The following is a 6,454-nucleotide window of genomic DNA, read 5'->3' as shown; positions in this document are numbered from 1 at the left end:
CTTCTAAGTTGATGTATTAGCCAGTAAGAAGTGGTACAAACCAAGTTTTAATTATCGATTATTGACTTTTAAGCCGGCTTTTGTGCCTTGGACATAAGCTAGGACCTTAAGATTTTGCATGAAAGGATCAATAGCAGCCGCGTTCCATGGGAGAATATGAAATGTGTTCATATGTAGCAAAAACCTTGGAAATCCGTCGGTTTTCGTCATTTGTTATCGAATAGACTTAAAGCCAGATCGTCACATTGGCCTCTCTTCTCTCTGAAACGGCTACATTTATCGTCTGCAAAGCTGTGTCGCGTGATGCGGTATGAGGAGTCACTAAACGCACCATAGTAGAACACAGAAGAAGCTTCTAAGTTGATGTAACGGCCATAAGAAGCAGTACAATTCAAGTTTTAGTTATCGATTAATGACTTTTTACCCTTCTTTGGTGCCTTGGACATGAGCTAGGACCTTAAGATCTTGCATGACAGTAGGACTAGCAGCCGCGTTGTACGGGAGAATGTGAAAAGTGTTCGTATGTATAAATACCTCAGAAATCCGTCCGTTTTCGTCATTTGTTATCGAATCGACTTAAAGCCAGATCGTCACATTGGCCGCCCTTCTCTCTGAAACGGTTACATTTATCGCCTGCAAAGCTATGTCGCGTGCTGCGGTATGCGGGGACACTAAACGCACTATAGTAGAACACAGAATAAGCTTCTAAGTTGATGTAATAGCCAATAAGAAGCAGTAAAATTCAAGTTGTAGTTATCGATTATTATCTTTCTACCCTTCTTTGGTGCCTTGGACATGAGCTAGTACCTTAAGATTTTGCATGAACACAGGACTAGCAGCCGCGTTGCACGGGAGAATGTGAAAAGGTTTCATATGTCGTAAAAACCTGAGAAATCCGTTTATTTTCGTCATTTGTTATCGAATCGACTTAAAGCCAGATCGTCACTTGGCCGCTCTTCTCTCTGAAACGGTTACATTTATCGTCTGCAAAGCTATGTCGCGTGCTGTGGTATGCGGAGATACTAAAAGCACCATAGTAGAAAACAGAAGAAGCTTATAAGTTGATGTAATAGCCAGTAAGAAGCAGTACAATTCAAGTTTTAGTTATCGATTATTGACTTTTTACGCTTCTTTGGTGCCTTGGACATGACCTAAGACCTTAAGATTTTGAATGAAAGCAGGACTAGCAGCCGCGTTGCACGGGAGAATGTGAAAAGGTTTCATATGTAGTAAAAACCTGAGAAATCCGTCCGTTTTCGTCATTTGTTATCGAATCGACTTAAAGCAGATCGTCACATTGGCCGCTCTTCTCTCTGAAACGGCTACATATATCGTCTGCAAAGGTATGTCGCGTGATGCGGTATGCGAAGACACTAAAAGCACCATAGTAAAACACAGAAGAAGCTTCTAAGTTGATGTAATAGCCAGTACGAAGCAGTTCAATTTAGATTTTAGTTATCGAGTATTAACTTTTTACTATTCTTTGGTGCCTTGGACATGAGCTTGGACCTTAAGATTTTGTATGAAAGGAGGACTAGGAACCGCGTTGTACGGGGGAATGTGAAAAGTGTTCATATGTAGTAAAAACCTGAGAAATCCGTCCGTTTCCGGCATTTCATAACGAATCGACTAAAACCTGATCGTCACATTAGCCGCTCTTCTCGCTGAAACGGTTACATTTATCGTCTGCAAATCTATGTCGCGTGCTGCGGTATGCAGAGACACTAAAAGCACCATAGTAGAACACAGAAGAAGCTCCTAAGTTGATGTAATAGCCAGTAAGAAGCAGTACAATTTAAGTTTTAGTTATCGATTATTGACGTTTTACCCTTCTTTGGGGCCTTGGACATGAGTCAGGACCTTAAGATTTTGCATGAAAGGAGGACTAGCAGCCGCGTTGCACAGGAGAATGTGAAAAGTATTCATATGTAGTAAAAACCTGAGAAATCCGTCCGTTTTCGTCATTTGTTATCGAATAGACTAAAAGCCAGATCGACACATAGGCCGCTCTTCTCTCTGAAACGCTTACATTTATCGTCTGCAAAGCTATGACGCGTGCTGCGGTATGCGGAGACGCAAAAAGCACCATAGTAGAACACAGATGAAGCTTCTAAGATGATGTAATAGCCAGTAAGAAGTAGTACAATTCAAGTTTTAGGTATCGATTATTGACTTTTTAGCTTGCTTTGGTGCCTTGGACATGAGCTAGGACCTTAAGATTCAGCATGAAAGGCGGACTTGCAGCCGAGTTGCACGGGAGAATGTGAAAAGGGTTCATATGTATTAAATACCTGAGAAATCCGATCGTTATCGTCATTTGTTATGGAATTGACTTAAAGCCAGATTGTCACATTGGCCGCTCTTCTCTCTGAATCGGTTGTACTTATCGTCTGCAAAGCTATGTCGCGTGCTGCGGTATGCGGAGACACTAAAAATACCATAGTAGAACACGGATGAAGCTTCTAAGTTGATGTAATAGCCAGTAAGAAGTAGTACAATTCAAGTTTTAGGCATTGATTATTGACTTTTAGCTGGCTTTGGTGCCTTGGACATGAGCTAGGACCTTAAGATTTTGCATGAAAGGAGGACTAGCAGCCGAGTTGCACGGGAGAATGTGAAATGTGTTCATATGTAGTAAAAACCTGAGAAATCCGTCCTTTTTTGTCATTTGTTATCGAATCGACTTAAAGCCAGATCGTCACATTGGAGGCTCTTCTCTCCGAAACGGTTGTACTTATCGTCTGAAAGCTATGTCGCGTGCTGCGGTATGCGGAGACGCAAAAAGCACCATAGTAGAACACAGATGAAGCTTCTAAGATGATGTAATAGCCAGTAAGAAGTAGTACAATTCAAGTTTTAGGTATCGATTATTGACTTTTTAGCTGGCTTTGGTGCCTTGGACATGAGCTAGGACCTTAAGATTCAGCATGAAAGGCGGACTTGCAGCCGAGTTGCACGGGAGAATGTGAAAAGTGTTCATATGTAGTAAAAATCTGAGAAATCCGTTCGTTATCGTCATTTGTTATGGAATTGACTTAAAGCCAGATTGTCACATTGGCCGCTCTTCTCTCTGAATCGGTTGTACTTATCGTCTGCAAAGCTATGTCGCGTGCTGCGGTATGCGGAGACACTAAAAATACCATAGTAGAACACGGATGAAGCTTCTAAGTTGATGTAATAGCCAGTAAGAAGTAGTACAATTCCAATTTTAGGTATCAATTATTGACTTTTTAGCTGGCTTTGGTGCCTTGGACATGAGCTAGGATCTTAAGATTCTGCATGAATGGAGGACTAGCAGCCGAGTTGCACGGGAGAATGTGAAAAGTGTTAATATGTAGTATTAACCTGAGAAATCCGTCCGTTTTCGTCTTTTGTTATCGAGTGGACTTGAAGACAGATCGTAAGATTGTCCGCCCTTCTCTCTGAAACGGTTGTACTTACGTCTTCAAAGCTATGTCGCGTGCTGCGGTATGCCGAGACACTAAAAATACCATAGTATAACACGGATGAAGCTTCTAAGTTGATGTAATAGCCAGTAAGAATTAGTACAATTCCACTTTTTGGTATCGATTATTGACTTTTAGCTGGCTTTCGTGCCTTGGACATGAGCTAGGACCTTAAGATTCTGCATGAAAGGAGGACTAGCAGCTGAGTTGCACGGGAGAATGTGAAAAGTGTTCATATGTAGTAAAAACCTGAGAAATCCGTCCGTTTTCGTCATTTGTTATCGAATCGACTTAAAGCCAGATCGTCACATTGGCCGCTCTTCTTTCTGAAACGGTTGTACGTATAGTCTGCAAAGCTATGTCGCGTGCTGCGGTATGCGGTGACACTAAAAGCACCATAGTAGAACACAGATGAAGCTTCTAAGTTGATGTAATAGCCAGTAAGAATTAGTAAAATTCAAGTTTTAGTTATCGATTATTGACTTTTTAGCTGGCTTTGGTGCCTTGGACAAGAGCTTGGACCTTAAGATTCTGCGTGAAAGGAGGACTTGCAGCCGAGTTGCACGGGAGAATGTGAAAAGTGTTAATATGTAGTAAAAACCTAAGAAATCCGTTCGTTATCGTCATTTGTTATCGAATCGACTTAAAGCCATATCGTCACATTGTCCGCCCTTCTCTCTGAAACGGTTGTACTTATCGTCTGCAAAGCTATGTCGCGTGCTGCGGTATGCGGAGACACTAATAAAACCATAGTAGAACACGGATGAAGCTTCTACGTTGATGTAATAGCCAGTAAATGTAGTACAATTCAAGTTTTAATCATCGATTATTGACTTTTTAGCTGCCCTTGGTGCCTTGGACATGAGCTAGGACCTTAAGATTCTGCATGAAAGGAGGACTAGCAGCCGAGTTTCACGGGAGAATGTGAAAAGTGTTCATATGTAGTAAAAACCTGAGAAATCCGTCCGTTTTTGTCATTTGTTATTGAATCGACTTAAAGCCCGATCGTCACATTGGCCGCTATTCTCTCTGAAACGGTTGTACTTATCGTCTGCAAATCTATGTCACGTGCTGCGGTATGTGGAGACACTGAAAGCACCATAGTAGAACACAGATGAAGCTCCTAAGATGTTGTAATAGCCAGTAAGAAGTAGTACAATTCCAATTTTAGGTATCAATTATTGAATTTTAGCTGGCTTTGGTGCCTTGGACATGAGCTAGGACCTTAAGATTCTGCATGAAAGCAGGACTAGCAGCCGAGTTGCACGGGAGAATGTGAAAAGTGTTCATATGTAGTAGAAACCCGAGAAATCCGTCCGTTTTCGTCATTTGTTATCGAATCGACTTAAAGCCAGATCGTCACATTGTCCGCCCTTCTCTCTGAAACGGTTGTACTTATCGTCTGCAAAGCTATGTCGCGTGCTGCGGTATGCGGAGACACTAGAAATACCATAGTAGAACACGGATGAAGCTTCTACGTTGATGTAATAGCCAGTAAAAAGTAGAACAATTCAAGTTTTAATCATCGATTATTGACATTTAGCTGGCTTTGGTGCCTTGGACATGAGCTAGGACCTTAAGATTCTGCATGAAAGAGGACTAGCAGCCGAGTTGCACGGGAGAATGTGAAAAGTGTTCATATGTAGTAAAATCCTGAGAAATCCGTCCGTTTTCGTCATTTGTTATCGAATCGACTTAAAGCCAGATCGTCACATTGCCCGCTCTTCTCTCCGAAACGGTTGTACTTATCGTCTGAAAGCTATGTTGCGTGCTGCGGTATGCGGAGACGCTAAAAGCACCATAGTAGAACACAGATGAAGCTTCTAAGATGATGTAATAGCCAGTAAGAAGTAGTACAATTCAAGTTTTAGGTATCGATTATTGACTTTTTAGCTGGCTTTGGTGACTTGGACATGAGCTAGGACCTTAAGATTCAGCATGAAAGGCGGACTTGCAGCCGAGTTGCACGGGAGAATGTGAAAGGAGTTCATATGTAGTAAAAACCTGAGAAATCCGTTTGTTATCGTCATTTGTTATGGAATTGACTTAAAGCCAGATTGTCACATTGGCCGCTCTTCTCTCTGAATCGGTTGTACTTATCGTCTGCAAAGCTATGTCGCGTGCTGCGGTATGCGGAGACGCTAAAAGCACCATAGTAGAACACAGATGAAGCTTCTAAGATGATGTAATAGCCAGTAAGAATTAGTACAATACCAGTTTTAGGTATCGATTATTGACTTTTTAGCTGGCTTTGGTGCCTTGGACATGAGCTAGGACCTTAAGATTCTGCACGAAAGCAGGACTAGCAGCCGAGTTGCACGGGAGTATGTGAAAAGTGTTCATATGTAGTAAAAACCTGAGAAATCCGTCCGTTTTCGTCATTTGTTATGGAATTGATTTAAAGCCAGATTGTCACATTGGCCGCTCTTCTCTCTGAAACGGTTGTACTTATCGTCTGCAAATCTATGTCACGTGCTGCGGTATGTGGAAACACTGAAAGCACCATAGTAGAACACAGATGAAGCTTCTAAGATGTTGTAATAGCCAGTAAGAAGAAGTACAATTCCAATTTTAGGTATCAATTATTGAATTTTAGCTGGCTTTGGTGCCTTGGACATGAGCTACGACCTTAAGATTCTGCATGAAAGCAGGACTAGCAGCCGAGTTGCACGGGAGAATGTGAAAAGTGTTCATATGTAGTAGAAACCCGAGAAATCCGTCCTTTTTTGTCATTTGTTATCGAATCGACTTAAAGCCAGATCGTGACATTGGTCACTCTTCTCTCTGAAACGGTTGTACTTATCGTCTGCAAAGCTATGTCGCGTGCTACGGTATGTGGAGACACTAAAAGCACCATAGTAGAACACATACAAAGCTTCTAAGTTGATGTAATATCCAGTAAGAAGTAGAACAATTCAAGTTTTAATCATCGATTATTGCCTTTTAGCTGGCTTTGGTGCCTTGGACATGAGCTAGGACCTTAAGATTCTGCATGAAAGGAGGACTAG

The sequence above is a fragment of the Schistocerca gregaria genome, unplaced genomic scaffold, assembly GCF_023897955.1.
Source record: "Schistocerca gregaria isolate iqSchGreg1 unplaced genomic scaffold, iqSchGreg1.2 ptg000387l, whole genome shotgun sequence".
In the NCBI taxonomy this organism is placed as follows: Eukaryota; Metazoa; Arthropoda; class Insecta; order Orthoptera; family Acrididae; genus Schistocerca; species Schistocerca gregaria.
The sequence above is the reverse complement of the archived record's forward strand: the minus strand, read 5'-3'. Positions refer to the sequence as shown.